The sequence below is a fragment of the Bemisia tabaci genome, chromosome 10, assembly GCF_918797505.1.
Source record: "Bemisia tabaci chromosome 10, PGI_BMITA_v3".
NCBI classification, from domain to species: Eukaryota; Metazoa; Arthropoda; class Insecta; order Hemiptera; family Aleyrodidae; genus Bemisia; species Bemisia tabaci.
The window spans coordinates 37,755,225-37,778,666 of record NC_092802.1 but is presented as its reverse complement, the minus strand read 5'-3'; the positions used below and the strand labels follow the sequence as shown (position 1 = coordinate 37,778,666).

Below are 23,442 nucleotides of genomic sequence, written 5' to 3'. Positions count from 1 at the left end.
CGCGGTGCGGTGGCGAGCTTTCAACGCGCTTTTCTTTTATTTATCACGCCGCGCCGCTCTGACAAGTGAGTTCCACTGATGGTGAGACGAACCAAGTCGCATTTCGAAAAAAAAAAAACGAATTCGAGCTTAGAAAGAATACCAGGGTATCTATCAATTATATAAAACTAAAATCGGGGACTTTAAGGGACGATTTTTCAAGAAAATCGGGGACTTTTTCCCCGAAATACACTGGAAAAAAAACACATTGGATCTAGAGTCCAGACTCTTGAAAACGTTGACAAGAAAAAATACTCTTGATTCGATTGGATTTTAGCTTGAATCAAAACGAAATCCGCTTAAATTAATAGGCTTGGTTCTTGATTTAAGCTGGATTCTGATTGAATCAAGAGTACTTTTTCTTGTCAATATTCTTAAGAGTCTCGACTCTATAGATCCAATGTGTTTTTTTTTCCAGTGAATAGTAAGAGAAAGGGGGCTAGTCAGAGCGTTAAAAGGCGTATTTTATACGACTAATTTTACAAATCATGTTGAACCGTTGAAAACATACGAAAAACCACGCAATGCTTCAGTTTTTTTTTATTCCTGGCTATACCGCGCCGGGAAAATTTGAAAATGCCGATGTTTAGGACGATTTTTGTCATTTTTTGGGGACATGAACGAGAGAATTGGGGACTTTTGGGGATATCGGGACACCCTTCCAAAATCAGGGGCATTGGGGACTTTTGGGGATCGGTAGACACCCTGAATACGTTGAGGGATCGACGCCAATAGGGTGAGGTTTTTAAGGTAAAATTTAACGAATGACAGCCACAATTAAAATGTAACAGTCTATACCCTAATGACCATTTTGATACCAGGTTTAATGAATTGTGTTCAAGTGATAATCAGAATTGAATCTGTCAATATTCGAGAAAAATATTCAACCTTTGAATGTGGAATGGATCTGATAAGAGCATTGCGACTTCCATTTTCCTTGCATTTTTATTTCATTTCAATTGTTTTTCTGATTTTTGATGTGGAACATCGTTTCCCTGACAGTTCCCTGATTTACCTGACACATTTTGATTAAAATGTGAAAATATGCATCACTTTCCTCAAAAATACATGTTTTATTCGCGGAAATTTGGCAACTCTCGAATGTTCATACGGCGTTTTTCCTTAGCACGCCACTGGCAGCAACAGCGTTCCCACCCTCCCGCCATCGGTGGACTGAAATAGGTCAAGACTCGATTAAATTACGCAAGAAATAACTGCAGCGGTGAACGGCGTGTGCACTTCTCGGGGAAATTTCACCGGGCGGCACGCTAGGTGCTTTCAGAGCTTTTAGGAGCCATAAAAGTCGAGGTGCAATCTTTCAGGGCTTTTACGAGTCATAAAAGTCGCCGTTAAAAACAGATGTCCCGCTGCGAGGACCGGGAAGCGGTCCGGTCGCCCCGGTCGAATTAAGTAATTTGCCCACCAATTTCTAGCTCGCCTTTCTAATTCTACGTGAGATGCACTCTTCCTAAAATAAAATAAGAGCTCGGGTTTCGGCATCGAGTGGAACCTGTTCCATCTGCGTCATAGACAAGGAACCGAGGCAGGATTCCGACTTTCAAATTCCCTGTATTTTCCCTGATTGATTGCATAAAATACCCCTTCACAATCATACGTCACAGAGAGGTGTAAAACTATCTATCACTTTCCCGAGGTTCTGATAGCTGATCACTTAAAAAGGCTACCTCTGCCTGTTCGAGTTTATTGTCTAACTTCACTACCACATAATCCTAAGCGCGGAAAGTATTGGGCTTAATATAATGTTCAAAAAGCTGAACTATTTACTCGAACCCAAAAAACCCACCCCACCCCACCCACTTTGAAATTGTACCAAAATTTTGCTATTAGGAACTACAATTTCTGGCTCGGTATAGAAACAACGTATATACCATAATAGAAACTTTGCAAGTGTCTGAAGGATGAATTTCGTGTTAAAGTGGAAACTACTGAGTGAACTGAACATGAGGATACCCTTGGTTCATGAATTGAAGAATTATTGGAGAAGATATGACAAAATGATCTAATCTGGTAAAATACATGGTGTTAAATGGGAAATGCCGCCAGATGACGCCACTCGGCGGTGCATTTTCTCACTTTTAAATCTATTTGTATACTGTTTCCCATATCAGAAAAAATTATAAAAAATACTGTAAAATCAGCTCTTTAAGGACTTTCAGAAGAAGAAATAAAAAATGTGTATACAAATTCTCCATTCGCCTTATGAACATGATTGTTTTTACGGTACAGCCAGAAATTGTAGTTCCAAATTGCAAAACGTTGTCCAATTCGTCCCCCAAACGGACGCGCTTTTTTTAAAACGGCCCGATGTAAATATAACATCCTTGCTTGCTCGGTTTCCTTTACGCTACCTATCTTGTTCGCACTTCAATCTAATGCATCTGATAATTTCAAGGAAAAGCGCTCATAGATTTTCTTAAAATCGAACATGTCATCGCAGGAAACTCGGCAACATTTCAATGCAAATACAACATTTTACCTTGACACTTAAATTCATAAAATGCAATTTTTGCGGTCTCGTTGCAAGGTAAAATACAACAAGGCTGACGCTGCGAATTTGGGTAAAAATTAGGCTGACGACACACGACTACATTCACAGATGAGCTCCACATTGGATTAAACTCTTCACTTACGCGAGCTCATCCACAAATGAAGATAAGTCCCGTTTGCCTAAATTCCATCCAGTTACGTACGAGAATAGCTGCCTGCAATTGCGGAAAACCCGCCCAAACCTTGTTTGCTCTTGGCCCGGACCAGATCAACAATGAGATTAAGAGGACCACATTATTAGCCGTTGCCGTTGGGAATTTTCGGAGGGTTTATCTTTATCCTTCAAGTTCTGAGAAACGCGTGTCTAACGGTGTTTCTGAATGAAACAGTTCCTCATGTTCCCCAGATACCTACCTCTTAGAAAAAATGTTCTTTTTTTAGCGCTTCAAATGCGTAGTTATCATGGACTTGGAATTTTAGAGTCGCAGCTTACGGTAACGGTGCCTGATGTAAATTGTGGAAATAATTACTCAAGATTTGCCAGCGGATTCAGGAATAACAATATTCAGGCATTCAAAACTTCACGCGTTCTATTGACATTATTTCACGTTACTTTTTGACGTTATCGATTCGGATTTCCAGCGTTCAATCATTGGCGGATCCAGCAAACTGGCAACATTGTCTTTTCTCCATTAAAACCTGTGGAAATGTATCGATTCTTGGAGGGGCCAGGTGCTTTCTCAAGAATCGATTATTCAGCATAGTTTTAAATGGAGGAAATCTGTTGTTGCCAAATTGCTGGATCCGCCTCTGCGTTCAATACGTTTTCCCGTCCAATAAAATTTACCCTCTACTCTCTACCCTCTACTCCTATTTCCAGTTGATCTCTCATAGTTTCGGACTTCAACGTTTCCACAGAGTCGGATCTCCAGTAGTTTTTGATTCTGACCATATCGATTCGTGGTTCTTTTTCACCTCCTCATTATTTGGACCGAATTCAACAGGGAAATACCACTTTTCTTACATTGATTAAAAAACGACGTGTCTACGATAGGGTCATCTATGTACTGCATTTAGCAGAGGGGCACCAAGCCACATCAGTTACTGCCAATTTGACGGGGCAATTTAATTTTTTTACAAGAGAACGTTTATGAGAATTCCTTCAAAAATATTAAAGAGTATATGCTTTATACTAGGTACGCAGAAAATTCATTGAAATTTGCACAAAAATCCGCAAAACCGTTTTCATGTGAAAATTAAAATGCCCAGTTAAAGGCAATGGCTGATGTGGCTTGGCTCCTTTCTGCTTGACGCGATCCAAGTGTGACCGAGAAAGGGAAAAATGACCCTATAATCCACAAGGGCAAAATTTTTGGGAGAGAGATTATTCCTAGGTTAAATTTGGGTAGAACAAAATCGGATTGTGCAATTTCTACGCTTAAAACCTGACTTTCAACAGGCAATATGGCAAGGCGGCAAAGGAACAGCAACCGGTAACACAAGTACATTTTCGGGAAAGCAATTTGTCTTAGGTTAAAGGGTAGAACGCATACAGATTTGGACATTTTATCGTTTGAAAACCTGACTTTTCAAGGGCAATATGACAAAACGGCAAAGTAACAGCGCACTGAAAAAAAAAGAATCTTAAAGCCGCCAAGAAGTATTTTTTCTTAAACCAATAATTTTGTTGCTTAATATAAAGTACTGTTTTGCTCAACCCAAGCGTTATTCCTCTCGTATCAAGAAAAAGTCAGCTTAAATCAAGATAAAAAAAATCTTGGCGGCAAAATCAAGAATCATCATGCTTGAGTCAAGCACCTTTTTTTTCAGTGCAACCGGCGACACAAGGGCAGCACTTTCGGGAGAGCGATTTGTCTTAGCTTAAATTTGGGTAGAACGAAAACAGATTGTGACAGTTTCACGTTTGAAAACCTGACTTTTCAAGGGCAATATGACAAGGCGGCAAAGGAACTGCAACCGCACGGCCGAGGAACTGCAACCGCGCAGCCGGTGATGCAAAGCGGCTCCCGGCGTTGCATAAGACGCGGCGCGGCGGAGCGGAGGTTCGCGAAAACCCACGCTCGGAGCCGCCAGACCCCGAGTTTTCGCAAAGTTCAGTGGTTTTCGCAAGTTCCCGCGAGCTGCTGCCACTGTCTCTCCTCCTTTCGAGCCAATTACGCGAAGCGAATTTTCGCAATCAAATGTGATGCGATTTGCGAATGCCAGAGTGGGAACCCAAGAGTTGGTAAGCGCTTTTAGGTATGGATTCTTATGTAAAAGTTGGCGAGAAACACGATAATGCCTCTGGTTTTCTCTGAAATTAACTCCCAAGCTCAAAAAAAGCTCTCAAGTTGAGGCCAAAATGGAGGGGATATCCCACGCTACCATGAGAGTCCACCTCTACATCAAGACAAACTCTCCATGCAAAGATAGGGAGCAAATACATTGACAGGGCTGCCACTTTCATTTGGGGACTCTAAAACTGAAAACACGGCATCACTGCTAATGTATTTGCTCCCTATCTTCGCATGGAGAGTTAGTCTTGATGTAGAGGTGGACTCTCAGGATAGCGTGGGATATCCCCTCCATTTTGGCCTCAACTTGAGAGCTTTTTTTGAGCTAGGGAGTTGATTTCAGAGAAAACCAGTGGCACCATCGTGTTTCTCGCCGAACTTTTACATAAGAATCAACAGTCAAATCGCAAATCCCTCACACATGCAACATCTCCATTCACCGAGAACAACCAAAGCGAGGCAATCGCATTTAATTGAGACGGTTCGTTTCGATATAAATCGATCATTTGACACGCATTCAAAGGGGCGTGCGAGGGACTTGGCAACGCGGCGGCGGCGGCGTCGGGCGATGCATGCGAACTGCACGGCGGAGCGTCGACGACGGTGACGACGGAGCTCGACATAACATGACCCGATTCGAAACAAGGACACCGTGAGGGTCAATAACTACCAGAGCTTCCCCTCGGAGCGGAGCGCCTCGCCCGCGGGGGGCGCTGCGGTCGCTATTGATTTTCCCGTCGGCGCGCGGCCGCGGGGAGGGCGCCGGGCGCCGCGACGCGCCCCTTCAACCCTTGCTTGGTAACAGGAGACCGGGTCTCGCCTCCAACTCAAGGAGCCTTCGCGGTTGGTCGCGCCGGATCGGCTACGCGAAACCGGGTGTATACCCAGGATTAGAATGCTCCTTGCACAAAGATTTTTCCCTTCATCAGGTTGTCTACCAGTTATGAAAAATCAAAATTGGGGACTCTCAGGGGCTTTTATGGGAATTTCTTCAAGAAAATCGGGGACTTCCTTCCCCGAAATGGTCAGAGAAAGGCACCTAGTTAGAGCGTGAAGAATAAAAAAGGAAATAATTAAAACATTGGTAAACAAGGCTAATACATTGAAAATTCCAGTGAATTCCAGTGGTTACGTGATAACAGCTGAGGTCAGTTCCCCACTCAGCTTTTTACTTGTTTTTTGTGTTTTTTTGCAGCTGAAAATGAGCTGGTAACAGCTCGAAACGTCCTGCCTTGTCAAAACTACTTCTTAGGGTTCCAAGTGGGCGGGAAATGGGTCGAGAATCACTGGTCCATAAGAAATACACGGGATAAAAAAGTCAACTTCGAATGAAGATTTCTCGCTTGAAACGCAAAATGCTCTGGGTGGCAGACATTTCCTTAATCCTCAGACATCCAAATTCAATTCTACTCTCCTCTCGCCCGCCTTGGTAGATCTTAATAGCCTTTTTTCAACAATTTTTCTCCCTGTAAGATTTGATTGAAAATAGATAGAGCGCCGTAGAAAGAGTAGCGCGAAACTAGAGAAGACAAAATTCTATCCGAGAAGAGGGGGGCCGATCGCCCTGGCCTGAAGGTTATTTTGGATTCTGGTTTGAATATTCTATCAGGCAACCTCAGTATTACATCGAAATATTAGATGCGTCCTGAATTCGGAACGAACCCAAAGACCGTGAACTAGGCGCGGAGCGAGCAACAGCGATGGCCGTCTAGAAATAGACCCCATATCCACCCCCTCCCTCAAAGACCACCATTCCTGTCTTCATCAAACTCCAGGTATGTACGAACAGATCGAAGCCATTCAACTTTTACGGACCGAGTGCAAATAATACGCACCCGACATTTTTATCCGAATCTAGCGAAAGGAACAGCTCGCGGTCCATTCACGCTTTCTACGAGGCATCACTGCACAATGGCACGGCGAGAAAAAGATCCAAAAAACGTGCCAAGAAGCGTCTCGCAGCGAGGGACATGCCATCGCCGTGGGATTATTCTGAGCGGAAGGCGCGCGAGCACAGTGGGGCAAAAATGGACAGCATTACGGCTCATTTTAGCACAAAAAAAACCTATGCACCGCTAGTTTCCCTGCGCAGATGAGTGATTTTACAAAGAAGCTAGAGGTATCCTAAAGCAATAAGAACTCTCAGTAGACGCTGATCGTAGAATTTTAGGTGTGGATATTCAGTGCTTTCACACAGGGTCGGTGGAAAATCTGAAATAAACATAAATTGGACTAAATTTCGGAAAAAAAACCTATGCGCCGCTACTTTCTCTATAGATATGAGTGGTTTTTCATAAAGGAGTTAGAAACAGAGGTGCCTTGAAGCAAAATTAACTCTTAATAGTCGATAATCCTGGAATTTTAAGTGAGGATTTTCAGAGCTTTCAGGAGCAGTCTATGAAAAATATGAAATAAAGTGAACATCAATTGGACTACATTTTTGCGATTAGGAGCTACAAATTGTAGCTCACTTTAAAAACAACGTAGGTACCATTGATTCCCCAAAGCACAAAAGTGTTTTTACAGATGGGCCAGACATTGCATTTCCTGATTGCAAAATGCAGTCCCATTGTGATGCAAGGGATGGAGTAAATCTTTAGATACACTACAAAAGTGTATTAATTTAAAAAGCATGATGATTTTATCTCAAGGATTCCTGGAATTTGAGATTTTTGTTTCTTGTTTTGTAGACATAGGCTTTTGAGAATGAGCCACAAATAGTAATATCTTAGAGTGAAAAGAAGTCTTCCCAATCGTAATCTTGCAGATAGAATCTTCCGTTAAGTGCTCAGAAATCTTGAAAAATTTCGAAAACATTGTAAGTTCTTTTAAGCAGAATTAACCTGACTGCATTTTGTGTTGCTTCAAAGTATCATTTCTTTAAAATAGCCAACAACATAACGCCTTTGAAGTTTCCATAAAAATCCCTTGGATTGTGAAGAATACACTCAGAAAATTTCAAAATAGAATGTCGGTTACTTAGAATTAAAACACGACTAATGACTAATGATGCAGTTATGCTGAATCTAGGCAAATCTAACCAATTAATTTCCTGTTTTCCGAGTTTTCAAAGCCGCTAGAACCCTGAATAGCGACGAGAGTGCCATTACACTTGCACCTCATCAAGAATCATAGGCTTTCAATCCACCGTGACCCGTTAGCGTGAGCAACAAAGTAAAACGAGTCTATTTATAATCGTATTCTTTTCCGAATCTTATCACGCGGTGAATGCCAGCCCTCTCAAAAGCGGGGATGCCTTGCGTCGTGGAGAAAGTCACCGATGACGGGCTGTTTAAAAATAAATGGTGAACATATAATGAACGAAAAGGCAACCTGGCTCGCGATACACCGTCTAAAAATATCGGACTATTTCTCCCTTGCACCGCCGCGTCTGGTCTAGCAGGCTCAAGGTTGACAAAATGAACCGAATAAGGCTAGATTCGTTAATTTTACCTGATACAGTGATACATAAATGGTTCAAGTTGCTGGAAAGGGCTTTCTGCTCATTTAAGGAGGAGGAAAAAATATGTTTACTTTCTCGTTCTCATTGGTCTCCACGTAAGATAGGCCAACAGCACTGGGGGAAAAAAACACATTGGATTTAGAATCCAGACTCTTGAAAACATCGACAAGAAAAAATACTCTTGATTCAATCAAATTTAAGCTTAAATCAAGAACCCAGCCTCTTAATTTAAGCGGATTTCCTTTTGATTTAAGCTTAAATCTGATTGAATCAAGAGTCCTTTTTCTTGTCAATGTTTTCAAAAGTCTGGACTCTAGACCCAATGTGTTTTTTTTTTCCATTGAGGTTATGAGGTAATCCTTCCTCTGATTTTTTCCGGCGAAAAGTTCGATATGCAGCGATGGCCCAAGTACGAAACCACGTATCTCCGATTGCAACATTGTAGACTTCCTGTCATACTTAATTTTTCATGCGGGAAAAACTAGTCAACGTGAATTCTTGCAGACTTCTTCGATTTTTCTTCTAATCTTTCAGCAGAATATTTCGTGTAAATTTCAAGCTATTAAGTTGCCATATTTCTCTTCGAAAAAATAAAAAACAAGCTGACATTTTGAAACATCGCAAGGGAGATACATGGCAATTCGGCTATCAGTCGATTGGAGAAATCCCAGAGCGGTAAAACATTCGAGGAGTTTCGATACTTTTTGAACCTCTGCAGATAACGTCTACCTGAGCACGCTTCAAAAGCATGGAAAAGAAACATGCGATGCTTATCAATGACGAGTTATCAATCAACTTATCAATCAACGATCGAACTAGAGTGGTATGCTGCCGTGCTTAGGAAGAACGCAGTATGAGCCTTCCAACGTTGCCAAATTTCCTATGACAAATCACGAATTTTCGGGGATATTTGTGAGTATTTTCTATCCAAATTTTCAAGGAATTTTGCTTGTAATTTGATCTACAGGGTCTGACAATTTAGTTGAAAAATATTCACCGATATCTTCAGAAATAGGTATTTTATTGAGTGAATTTTGCAACACTTGAATGCTCATACGGAGTTTTTCCGTAGCACGGCAGTGTGAGTTACCAGATCGAAAAATGCCAGACTTTCAATCAGATTCATTAATTTTTTTGGCGGCGCATCTGCCGAGAGTTCGGATTGACAGCAACTCTTCCTCAGTTCTCATGACCTTGCATTTTCCCTGCTGCCGGATCATTTCGTCCCTTGACTGACAAAAAAGCGTAACTGCTTTCAGACATGAGCCCGGGGAAGCATTGAGTTATGTGGACGACAGGGCTCATCGCTGAGTGCATTTACGTCATTATGTCGGGAGGGCGACGATTTGTACGGGAAATATACTGCCGTGCCGAGGAACGCCGTATGAACCTTCAGGCGTTGCCAAATTTCCTTTGATAAAGCACGAATTTCCTGGTAAATTTATGAATATTAACCTTTTGATTTTTCAGATTATTATGTGCGCAATTTCACCTAAAATTCCTGAAAATTTCCAGGGAAAATATTATTTATTTATTAATTATTTTTTCACCAGCTGAAGTTAGAAATTCGTTTAAATCATAAAATGCCTAGGTTAAGAGGAGATTTCGAAGTAAATTAAAGAATTTCTTTACTTCATATCGCGGAGTTGTTGTTTGATGTTCCAGGGCAGAGCATTAATAATTTGGATAGCCGAAAACTTCCGAAATATTCATAACTTTCCTCAAAAATAAACATTTTATAGAAAGAAATGTGGCAACTCTCGAAAGTTCTTACGGGGTTCTTCCTTAGCACGGCAGTATACTGCAAAGCTTAGGGAAACCCCGACCCGATAAGACATCTAAGATGGAGAATAATTATAAATATTTTTCGGTGAAATTTTCAGATTCATCAGATGAGACCGCAATTGAAAGTCTCTGAAAAATCGGAAGTAAAATACGTGCAAGTTATCTCTGGAAAGTCGCGTTTTATCAAAGGAAATTTGACAACGTCCGAATGTTCATACGGCATTGTTCCTCCGCACGACAGAAAAGGAGGATGAGAGGGGCTTGATTTCGAGATACCTTGATCAACTTTTGAAAAAAATCTCACGCAAAAAAATTGTGACGTGAGTGCCGATCAGTTTGGCTTGGTTGTGTCAATTTGTGGGTCACAGTTTCAGTTTTTCATGATTGCTGTGGTTGGGTTGGGGTGGATTTTGACCTGAAACTGATGCTAAAAACTTGACTTCGGCCAAAAAAATTGGGGAAAAAAGTTGGGAAAAATTGGGCCTTGAAATTGCAGTTGACTCCCGAACTTCCGTCACACCTTAAAAAAAGACTCATTCGTAAATGAAAGCGAAAGAGAACTACTGGAATACACAAAATTTCATTAAGACGGGAATAATGGCATAAAACAAAGTTTTCAACACCGTGCGCATCGTAATTGGTCGCTTCCTTAAACTCTCGAAGTCTCAACGAACGAGTGTATGTATGTTCTTCAAAATGGCAAGAAACTACAAATGAAATGACTCTCTCACGATGAGTAACTTCACTCTTCTCTAGTTAGATTAAATTATGCAAAAAGGAACCAGAAGTATTGCAATGATGCTAAGATTGTGCAACTTCATCTTTTGCAATTAAAATACTGAGATCATAAAAAAATATGATATTTACACGGCAATTTTTGTCTTAAAACAGTTTTTAGCGAGTAAAGTAGAAGCTGTTAATGGAAAATCAGGTTTTTCTTCCAAGACAAAAGAAGTTTCACAATCTTGGCAACATTGCAATGCACCTGATTCCTTTTTGCAAAATGCAATCAAGTTAGTCTTTGTGTTTTTTTATTTTGATTTTTTTATAATATAATTTTGTTTAAGTCAGCGATGGAAAAACTATGGAGGCTGCTCCCAGTTTCCAGGAAAATCTATGCGCTCATGCATGGAATGCATTGAGAAAATACTCTTTAATGTCGATCGGACAACAGCGCAGAGCGTCCGCCTTCAAATTTTACGTTTCCTCGATGCATGCATAGCACATATCATTATCTGCGATGAGAGTCGAGAATCGTCGGCCTTGCCCTTGGGTCCGCGCTGTGACATGCCACACAACTCCATCGGCAAAATTCAAACTCGCTGTTTCCATTCGGATAGCGTTGAGCACTTGAGTGATTTCGGTAAAACCGACAGTTCAAGTTTTAAAAAAGACTTAGGTCAGCGTGTCTTCTAGAACAGGCTGGTCAAAAATCAATACTTTTTCAGTACCTTCATTCGACGAAATTCGAAAAATTTCAAAAATTTGAATTTCTAACTCAAATTGCGACAAAAATAACAAAAATTCCGGATCTTCTTGCGGAATTACCGCACTTTCTCAGTACTTCTGGGCTGCCCTTAGATTCAGTACTATTTCCAGACTTTCCGGGTTTGTAGACACCCTGTATGTGCAAAAGTGATAAAGTGACGACAACGCACACGAAATTTTGGAAGAAAGCGCTATGCAGTGTGCATTCGTTCCCACTGCTCGCAAAAGGAAGAAAAAAGCGCCTTCCATTATATTTCGCTATGCAACACGGGCATCCATCGAGTACGAATAGTTGTATTTAAGCTTTGCTTTGCCCTTCAAGTTCAATTTCAAAATTCCCTGACTTTTCCCTGACTTTTCCCTGACTTTACAATAAAATTCCCTGACTTTTTGTAGGCAAGAGACCGCGACTTTTTCTGAATACGATTAAATTTCCTGACTTTTTAAAGTCATCGACGCGCAGTTGCACTCAGAATGTTGTGGGTAAATTCGGTGCTGAATAATTGAATGAATTATAGCCTGGAATGCACATCTTTAACTTATTTTGATAAAAAGAGATAACCATTTCACAATCAAAGAAAATTCAGAAAAAAAAATTACACACATTAATTAAAATTTTAAATTTTCATTTAACTTCTTAATAATGTATGAAAGGGAAGGAGTGGCGTACGATGAATCAGTCTCTGTATTAAAATCACTGAAATCGGTCAGCTGCAAAAGCTATGAGATTGTGCCGTAATAGCTACAAAATTTCGTCCTAAGATAATAACACTAGCCATTCAGGGAGTACTTTGTAGAAAGATGCTGAACATGGTATGAGGGAGCAAAAACAGAAAGCAAGAAAACAAGATTTTGAACACAGAAAAAAGTTCATAAATTTATTAAATTAAAAGGAACAAATAAACTTATAGGTCTGGGAGATCAAGAAACTAGCACTTATATTGAAACAAATTAATGCACTTAATGCATTTAGAAGAGACACATTTAGAACAACAGATCAATGAAATCATAAAAGTAGTAATGATCTGAGTATGAGTGAACAAGAATACCTAATTGAATTAATTAAACAAAACATAGCGAAACTGATACATTTAGTATACTGAGCATAAAAAAGTGGTCAGAGATCCTGAAGATCAAAAAAGTATTGCTATTTTTGATACAGGCAAACAATAATGCTCGTACGAATTAAATACTTTGCCCTCATGAGAAAAATAATTGAAGAAATATTTGTATTTTCACTACAAAATATTGGGAAAAATGGTTACATTTCAAGTGTGAATATGCAGACGTCTGGAACTGAATTTACAACAATGCAGAGACAGGAATGACTTGACACATCCAATAGGTCCGCCGGTGATATCAACTGAGCATCTTTTTCATTCCCGGAGATGAGAAAAAGAAAAGAACTGAAGTATTCGAAACTTACCTGAGCACATCCTAGAGCTTTGTCTCCAACAATCCGAAATTCGGACAGTTCAGTTCAGCACCAGCACCACTTCATTTACGATGTTAGGTTAGGAGGATTTCACCGCCCAGCCATGCAGTTGCACCAACCTTACATGTTTTCTACCAAAACACGGCAGATTCGAACTATGCATAGTATACACCACGATCTGCGCGGACCTGACTCGAGGTTATTAATAAAATTGTTTTTATTGGTACACGGTTGTCAACGATTCCCGATCCGCGCGTGTTTCTGTTAGTTCCCCCTACCGAAAGCCGCCGGGCGCAACGAAATAACCGACAGGATCATTCTTTTAGTGTGCATAGGTTGGTAAGTCACAACGATGACGGAGGAGTGGGGGACCGACGAAAAGGAACGACACCCAACGGAGTCGGACGGAAATGACCGATCGTGGAACACTGTTGCCATGTGGAGGAGGGACGGAACTCTGTTTGCTACGTAATGTACACGTTAGTTCATAAGATGCGCTGATGCGCTACGAAAATTCCCTGACCGCGGCAATAATTCCCTGACATTTCCCTGACTTTTCCCGGTCACTCAAAATTCCCTGACAATTCCCGGTTTTCCCGGTTTCCCTGACGCTTGCCACCCTGCCTTTGTACTGCGCTTTCGTTCCCACTCTCCGAAAAAGGAACGCCAACGCGCCTTCAATTATTTCGCTATGCAACACGGACATCCATCGAGTACGAATAGTTGCATCTAGGCGTTGCTTTGCAAATTCACTGAAATTTGCATAAACATACGTACAACTGCTTTCGTGTGAAAAATTAAATCGTCCAATAAAAGTTGGCAATAGCCGATGTGGTTTAGTTCCCTTCGGCTTAACGCAGTCCAAATCAGAATCTTCTTTGAGAACAGTTGGCCTCATTTGGGGGTCTAGGAGGAGGAAGGGGGAGGGGCAAATTCACGTGAGACAGGATGCTCTGATAAGGAACGAAAGAGTTATCTCCTCCACCATTGGATAGGAAGTACTGGCGGCAAATATGGACGTATTTCTATCAAACGGAACTATGTGCATTGGACATGAGCCCTGAGACCCATAAGAATACGTGCATAACAGGGCTCGCGTCTTAATGCACATAGTTGCATTTGGCAGAAATGCGTCCATATGATTTATTGTATCTCGCACGACAGGATGAGACACAACTTTCAGCAGAAATTTTATGACGCCGTCAAACTGAACAGCCAGGGTGTCTAGTTTTTTGTCATTTTGGGAAATCCTGATTTTTCCTGATTTTTGACTGCTAAATCATGATTTCATAATTTTTCCAAATCCTGATCAAATCCTGATTTTTGCGGCGAAAAATTAAAATTTCTGCATAATCGTATGCAAAAGCAGAACTACGCAGAACTTAGACTTAAGTTCTAAGGACTTTTCTCAAATCCTGATTTTACGACTGATTTTTCCTCAAATCCTGATAGATTCGGGAAAATCCTGATGATGTTTGACACCTTGACAGCGTTACTGAGATTCAGTATTTCTATTCCTGTTTATACCGCGCCGGGAAAATTTGAAAATACCGGTATTAAGGACGAATTTTGTCATTTTTTGGGGACCTGAACAAGAAAATTGGGGACTTTCGGGGACATCGGGGACACCCTTCCAAAATCGGGTGTGACCGGTAGGCACCCTGCCTAAAATGTTTCAATTCCTGATGAATACCGGCTATTCCCGGTTTTTCTCGACCCTGCATGGACACCATGGCTTCTCAATCCAAGTTCCCGGCAAATTAGATTTCAGTCTAGCATCCCTGGGAAACTTCCCATTCTGCGGACTGATTATTGAAATTGATGGACAAAGCTATAGACAAAGAAGACATAGGGAGTATGGAGCGATCCTATTGGTTGAAATGGGTGTTTCCTATAGACAAAGGGAGAAAATGATAGACTGACTGTCGGGTCTTTCGTGGGTTGCCGTTAGTTAGTCTATTACCTACCTCCTTTGTCCATTGCAACCACCCGCTTCCGCCAATAACATCTCTCCATATCTCTTTTTTCTCCTTTGCCTATAGCTTTGTCTATCAATTTCAATAATCGGCCCGCAGGTCCCTATCCCGGGCGGAAAACCCTGGCCCCGCGCGCGGAAGCTGCGCAGCGGGTGCGTGTTCGCGGGAGGTTCCACCGCTCGCATCCGCGATTCCCCGCCCGACGACGACGAGCCAGATGCGAGGCTCGGCTCGTGAAAAGTGTGTCAAGAGAGGCGGCTCGCCGGAACCACCCCCCCCCCCCCCCCCCACGGTTGCACCCTGTTCTTCCGCCTGCTGCACCGCGCGGCGCGGCGTCGCTCTCGATTATTACGAGTGCGTTTTCCACTCATCGATCATAACCTCGTTCCGGGTCCCGTCGTAAACGTGTAATCGCCACCGTTGTCGATTCGTCCGAGAATGGAGATGTTGCATGTGTGAGGAATTTTCGATTTGACCGTTGATTCTCATGTAAAAGTTCGGAAGAAACACGACGGTGCCACTGGTTTTCTCTGAAATCAACTCTAAGCTCAAAAAGAGCTCTCATGTTGAGGCCAAAATGGAAGGGATCTCCCACGCTATCCTGAGAGTCCACCTCTCCATCAAGACAAACTCTCCATGCAAAGATAGGGAGCAAATACATTGACAGGGCTGCCACTTTAGTTGAGGACTCCAAAACTGAAAACACGGCAACCCTGCTAATGTGTTTGCTCCCTATCTTTGCATGGAGAGTTTGTTTTGATGTAGAGGTGGACTCTCATGGTAGGGTGGGATATTCCCTCCATTTTGGCCTCAACTTGAGAGCTTTTTTAGAGCTTGGGAGTTGATTTCAGAGAAAACCAGTGGCACCATCGTGTTTCTCGCCAACTTTTACACAGAAATTAGGAGTCGAATCGCAAATTCCTCACACATGCAGTATCTCCATTAAAGATCTGCTTTAATGGAGAAAGGGCGTAAGTTCCGAGCTTCGTCTCCCAGCTCAGGGTGCCAAGTCATTCAGAGAGAAAATCCTCGCGTAGAGACCCATGTTCTCGTGCGAGCGTAAAGCTGAATCCCTCGTAACATCGTATGTTAATATCCCCATACGACGGACTTACATCTTGCTTCAAAAACATTTCGCGCTCAAAATAAACTCACGGATCTTGCGAGTTTTCAATTTTCTCTCGTTAAATTTCATCTTGCCAGAATGTGGTTCGTTCATGCATACCAAAAAAGTGGTGTAATGACCGAGTCAAAACCTTCAGAGAAGAAGGCGGTTGTTCCTTCTCAATTCATGAAAAACTCGAGGATATACTTCCCTGGCTTGTACAGATTCCGAACATTTTTCTTCATTGCGGTCAGTGCGGTCACCCTGTTCAAGCAGAGAGGGGGACAGGGACTTCAGAATCACTGGAAAAAAACACATTGGATCTGGAGTCCAGACTCTTGAAAACATTGACAAGAAAAAATACTCTTGATTCAATCGGATTTTTGCTTGAATCAAAACGAAATCCGCTTAAATTAAGAGGCTCGGTTCTTGATATAAGCTAGATTCTGATTGAATCAAGAGTACTTTTTCTTGTCGATTTTTTTAAGAGTCTGGACTCTAGATCCAATGTGTTTTTTTTTTTTTTTTTTCCAGTGATCTTCACAAAAACGCAGATAATTGAACAAATGACTGGTCGCATTTGTGCGAGAAAATCAACATACGCAAGCTTTCCATTTTGCATTTTTCTCATTCCTCTAAAAATAAAAAAAGGTCTGTTTACGAGTTGAGAAGGGGCGATCGCTCCCTTCCTTTCAAACCTACGCTCTCTGGTTCAAACATGACACTACTCCTCTGATGTGCATAAATGAACCGCATTTCCGCGCAGTGAAATTTAACGAGACACGCTGAGAAATTTATAAGAGCTGAGGAGTTTATTTTCAGCGCGAACTGTTTCTGATGCAAGACGTACGCTATAATAAAAGGAAATTAACATCAGACGATGCGAGAATTGCAGTTATATATTCGCACGGGAACATGATGGTACTTCAACGTGAGGTGTTTTTATTTTCTGTATACCCTGGATTCTGGCGATGAAATGAAACACATTTCGTTAAAAAACTACCTCTTTACAGATGTTCCACTTCAACAAAACCAAATCCATTACCTCTGGTCCGGACGGTAAATTCGGCCCGAGCTTTTAATTCTCAAAAAATCAGGGAAGGAAAGTTGGCCGGCACCGATCCATTACCTCTGAAATTTCAGCCGTCAATTCAAAAAAAATTATTCCGAAAACGTTAGGATTCGATCCAATGCGAATTGATCCCTTCGACTAAGCCATCCTAGAACATCAGTTTAGGCAATACACTTTTTTTCCTCACAGCTCGCATGAAAATTCTCGCAAGTGCACAAGGGTTACACTCATTTTGGTTTGAATTTTTGGCAGATAACTTATCCATCACGTCTAGAGGAACATTTCGGCGAAGAATCGATAATTAAGGTGTACGTTACAAACGCCTTCATTATCGATCCTTTCTATCGGTTTAAATGGCAGATCGATCGATTTATCGCAGAGCACACCTCGCCACTGTAAGTAAAATTTCCCCACGTAACAGCCACGCCAACTTAAGCTTGCACGCAACCGAGGAGAAGGCTATGGAATTTCTCTATGATAAGGCAATCGAACTTTCATGCCGAAAAATCACGAGTTTTTTCCTGCTCATCCATCGTTTTTTCTGTCTTCTTCCTTCGTCAATTTTTTTTCTTTTTTAACGAATCCTCCACGTCGCATCAGCCACGTGCGTTCATAAAAGAAATGCGAAAACGCGTCGAATTGCCTCGAAAATGGGACTTGGAAACACTGAGAGAACGTTTAAACAGACGTTTACGTTTCTATTTCCGCTGTCTGTTTGGATCCGTGCCATCCGCGATTGCTCGGGAACACAATGTCACGATTTGGAGCGCAGGAGGGTAAAGCCAGAATATCCGGTGGACAAGAAGAGAATTTACAGACGACACAGACAACAATTTTAGAGACCTGACACTAGTCGTACAAGCGATGTGATCGAGTGACGCAAACGTTTAATTTGAAGGTCAACGCCATTTTTCGCACAACGATGGTTGATGAGCGACCGAACCTAACTTACAAAGGAATAGCTTAATCAGAAAAGTGGGTAAGATGCTCCGCGCGATTTGGACTAACGCATTCAGTCCATCCTGATACTGCACGCTTTGCCGCAGAGTTAGTTTAGTTCCGTGACCAACCGAACCCTTACAGAGTTAGTTTAGTTGCGTGACCAAACCGAACCTTTAAATTAAAAAGATTGAGCTCATCTTTCATCTCTGAGTTGATTCTAGGAACTTTGAATAGACAACGTAGTGTGTTCAACGTAAGCTGCGAGGAGAAATACTCAATTCAGGGTTGCCACAGAATTTCGAAAATGAAGTTCCCTGACATTTCCCTGACACGTTTCGGTGAAATTCCCTGACAATTGAAAATGTGACGGATGGTTAAGAAGACATACTTAGTGACATAGTGACATAAATAGCACTAAATTGAAAAAGTTTCGAGCAAATTTCTTGTTCGAAATCTCAAACCCATTCTGAAAAGCAAATGAAGGTGATTTAACAAATTTTCCCTGATATTTTCGTCATTTTTCCTGATATTTCCCGGTTTTCTCTGCCTTTTGAAAATTCCCTGACATTTCCCGGTTTTCCCTGACTGTGGCAACCCTAATATTAGGTCGAAGCACACTGGAAAAAAAAATACATTGGATCTGGAGTCCAAACTCTTGAAAACATTGATAAGAAAAAATACTTATTCTTGATTCAATCAGATTTTTGCTTAAATCAAAAGGAAATCTGCTCAAATTAAGAGGCTTGCTTCTTGATTTAAGCTAAAATCCGATTGAATGAAGAGTATTTTTTCTTGTCAATGTTTTCAAGAGTCCGGACTCTAGATCCAATGTATTTTTTTCCAGTGCAGGGTCCGATTTATTTTCTACTGCGGCAACACTGCTCCAATCAAAGCTCAGGTCTACCGCCATTGCATCCTCGAGTGCCGCCAAGTGCGCGTCATCCTTGCATTAGCGAATGCACTCGGTGCAATGTTGAGAGGGCAAAAACCGCCGATAACACACTGCGATTCCGCGGAAAGCTGAGAGCGTCATTCGCACGACGAACCTCACCGCTTGATTCGAGTGAGCTGGACGCCAATGTCGTGCTCAAAAAAAGCGACCTCAAGTTTCGAAATCGGGGAGAAAATCCGAGTCGGTGCTAAAACTGGCAACGATGCCGACGCTCGTTTACCGAAAGCGTTGCATTCTGCGGAGCGACATCTGCTGGATGCATTACGATTGCAATTTCGCCGGAGTGATTCACTCCGTTAATGAGGTAAAGAGGCCTTTCAGCGAGTATCTGAAAAGCGCTCGGTTCGGTTGGAAGTTGCATTTTCCATTTTAAGCTTGCAGTTCTGCCGTGCTAAGGGAGAACGCCGTATGAACATTCGGGAGTTGCCACAATTCCTTCAGTAAAATGTTTATTTTTGGGAAAGATATGAATGTTTTTCTCTGAAATTTTCAGGGACTTCAGGTGAAATTGCGAACAAAATTGGAAGAAAAATATTCATAAGTTTACCAGGAAATTCGTCTTTATCAAAGGAAATATGGCAACGCCTGGTGGCTTTTCTAAAATTAGTCAGAAATATTAATTTCTAATCGCAGTTATAGTCCAATCCGTTACATTCCGGCCAGAGTATCACAAGCGCATGCGACGTTTAAAAAAATTTCCGCGGCCATTTTATATTACATAGAATTTGTTCAACGAAGCTGTCTGAAAATTTCACCGAATTTTCTGCGTGCTGCCGATAAAATTCAGTGAAATTTTCGAACAGATTCAACCAACAATTGCTCTGTAAAAAAAATTGAATGGCGGCGGAAATTTTTAAACGTCGCATGGCGCTTGTGATACTTTGGCGGGAAGGTGACGAACCACGGTGTCAAGTTTTTTTCACATTGGGAAATCCTGATTTTTCCTGATTTCATTATTTTTCCGAATCCTGATTTTTTGCGGAGAAAAATTAAAATTTCTGCATAAGCGTGTGCGAAGGCAGGAATTTCGGACGGCCGACTTTCCTCAAATCCTGATTTTACGACCGCGATTTTTCCTCGAATCCTGATGACATCGGGATGAAATCTTGATTGACCTCAAATCCTGACAATCAGGAAAATCCTGATGCTAGACACCCTGCAAATTGAGAGTTAACAAAGGAAAAAAAACGCATTGGATCTAGAGTCCAGACTCTTGAAAACATTGACAATAAAAAGGACTCTTGATTCAATTAGATTTAAGCTTAAATCAAAAGGAAATCCGCTCAAATTAAGAGGTTGGGTTCTTGATTTAAGCTTATATATGATTGAATCAAGAGTATTTTTTATTGTCCATGTTTTAAGAGTCTGGACTCTAGATCCAATGTGTTTTTCTTTCCAGTGTGGAAAATCCTGATGCTAGACACCCTGCGAATTGAGAGTTAATGGTTCAAATTCGGCCATACTTGAAGCACTTTCAAGATCGATTGCTCAACAAGTAGTTTTTAAACACCACTTCCACGAGGGAAAAACAAGCCGATGACGCCATCCTTCATCCCAACAGCATCATCAATTTTATCTTATCTACATACGTTTCTTCTCTCGAGTCCGGAACTCCCATTCAAGTTCAGTTTCAACTTAAAAAAAAAAAAAAAAAAAAGAATTTGCGGCGATTTCGGCGAAGAATCCTCCGCCGAAAGCTCTCTTCGTCGCCATCGTTGCCGAATAGTGCTGAAAAACGAGCACTTTCCCCATTCGAGTCCGCATAAAATAGCCACATTTTATCGCATAATCTGGCAACTTTGTTCATCGCCCGGGCAAAAATTATAGATAAGATTATACGCGCACTCACGCGGTTACGCCGTGCTCTTGACATCCCTCGCGGAGGGCCATTCAACTTTCGCGAGCGAATTTGAGCGCCGCACAGTGGATCGAGTCAATTAGGGAGGTTGGACAACAAATTTTTGACTAAAACTGGAAATTTTGATGTTTATTTCGTCAATTTTCAAACTGCAAGGGGTGCTATGAGAAGAAAGCTTCACGAGGAAACCAATGGAACCACTTTTAGGACCTCAAAATTGTGTATAAACGGAGTTATAAGCGTTTAAAGTTTCCAAATTTTGTCCAAGCTTTACTATTGACTCGATCCACATTGCGCCGCCGCGCGAATCGTAGCGAGTACGCGCGGGCCCACGTTGCAAAGTTGCCAGATTGTGCAATTACATGTAGATATTTTACGAGCGTTTCGATGCGGGATAAGTTCTGGTTTTACAACACTATCTGACAACATTGCCACGTTGAGCCGCGACTTCATTCAAGTTTTTATCTACGACTCGATGAGATCATGCGGCGAGAAATGTGTGTTCTGCCGCGCTAAGGAAGAACGCCGTATGAACATTCGAGAGTTGCCAAATTTCCCTTGATAAAACATGTGTATTTGACGACATTCATGCAAAATTTCCCTTGAAATTTTCAGAGATTTGAGATTAAATTGCGTGCAAAATTGCCTGAAAATGATGGGAAAAAATATGAAAAATTTTCCCAGTAAATTCAGTTTTTTTCGCAGGAAACTTGGCAACGTCTGAAGGCTCATACGGCGTTCTTCCTTAGGACGGCGGTATTCTTGACTCCTCTCGGTCACCTCTCTCACTGGTGCTCGATTGGAACAGGTTGAGAAACGGAGACACAAAAAATTGGAAGGTCAGATGAATGAAAGGACGCGGTTGTGACATAATTGGACGTATTTCTATCAAACAGAACTATGTGCATTATGACGTGAGCCCCGTTATGCATGTATTCTTATGGGTGTCAGGGCTCATGTCTTAATGCACATAGTTCCGTTTGATAGAAATACGTCCAATTTAAAAGCAACGGCTGCATTCCGTTGAACTGATTATTTTTTACGTAAATCATTATTAACTGGAGAGAAACATAAGATAAACAGCGATAGTCCAAGCAGATGGGAACCTCGGATCTGCAAAAGGGTGGTTTCACGATAACTGAAATAGTTTTGTCGCCGTAACAGACAACACATTTTTCGGTCATATTTTTAGTAGTAATGGATAATTACTCAAATGTTTGCATTAATCTACACAGGGTTAAGTGTAGTGTTATGACGCTGTTCAAAGATTTATCGCTCTACTGTTCAATTTTAATAGATAATTGACCGAAAATGTGCTGTCTGTTACCAGGGTGTCTACAAGATTTTCAAAATGAAATTCCCTGACAATTCCAGGTTTTCCATGACAAAAAATGACAAAATTCCCTGACTTTTTGGGTTTAGCCATACGATGAACTAGTTAGAAAATATAAAAAAAAAACTATCCTTAGGAATGACCCCGTAAAGTCATATTCTGAATTACCATGGCGTTGGAAGGAGTTGAGTAATACTTTTGAAAGGAACGAGATCCTAAATACTCAAAATAAAGCTAATTCCAAAATGGTATACTCAGACTAAAATTCACCTTCAAAATTTAATTTTTAAGCTCTATTACGCTCTCTTTGTGACATATTGCCTCGTATACTTTTGAAAATTCAAACTATAGTTCACCCTGGTGGTTTCATATATTGGCATATTACTTAGTGTCCTGAAAAAACAAGTCTCTTTTTCTTAAAATATAAAACAAGAGTTGTAAATGTGCCTAACTCAGGTAGATTTTGCTATAATCAAGAGGAAATATGAGTCTCTTCTCGATTTTAGATAAATTTCCTTGATTCGGGTTTTTTTTTTTTTTTTTTTTTTTTTTAAGGTCAATTAATTCAGTGGATTCCAGAACCTATTGTTGGTATTGAATTTGTCTTATACTCAACAAGCGTTGGCTCGTTAGAATATAATCCACCAATAATATTTCTACAAGGTGGATGCACCAGTTGTGAACATGATGATTTAAGAACCAGAAAAATTTCACGCAAAATGCAGTTGACATTAAATATTTCTTTACTCAGTTAAAGAAAAACTAAAATTCTAGCACTTTCATTAAATTTCCTAACTTATTGAAAAAATTGATTAACCATCTGCTCAAAACTTAGTTTCCTATCATTATTTACTGTAATTTTCTGCTGTTAGCAAGTTAACTTCATTCAAATCTATTTAGTCTATCTTGCCATTTGGCATGAATTAAGTAGATAAATTAAATAGGGCAGATCGATTCGATCTTTAAAGTTAGCGAACACACATTAGTGAACCTAGCGGCCGTGTTGCAAACTGGTTGAACAGAGCAGTTTACCTTATCAGCCACGCGAGCGCGCTACTCGGCCAATTCGGCAGTGACGAGCAAAAATAGCCGCGAAATGTTCGAATTGCGAAAATTCCCTGACTTTCACCGGTTTTCGATCGAATTCCCTGACTTTTCCCGGTTTTCCAGACCTGCAGACACCCTGGTTACG

The 23,442-nt window shown here is 41.1% G+C and overlaps 1 protein-coding gene across 3 annotated transcripts in view; it reads right to left on the bottom strand.

Moving 5' to 3' along the window:
• gpp (DOT1 like histone lysine methyltransferase grappa) overlaps positions 1–23,442 on the bottom strand; it is a 135,023-nt gene that overhangs the window by 57,722 nt on the left and 53,859 nt on the right. The gene's annotated exons all lie outside the window — the stretch shown is intronic.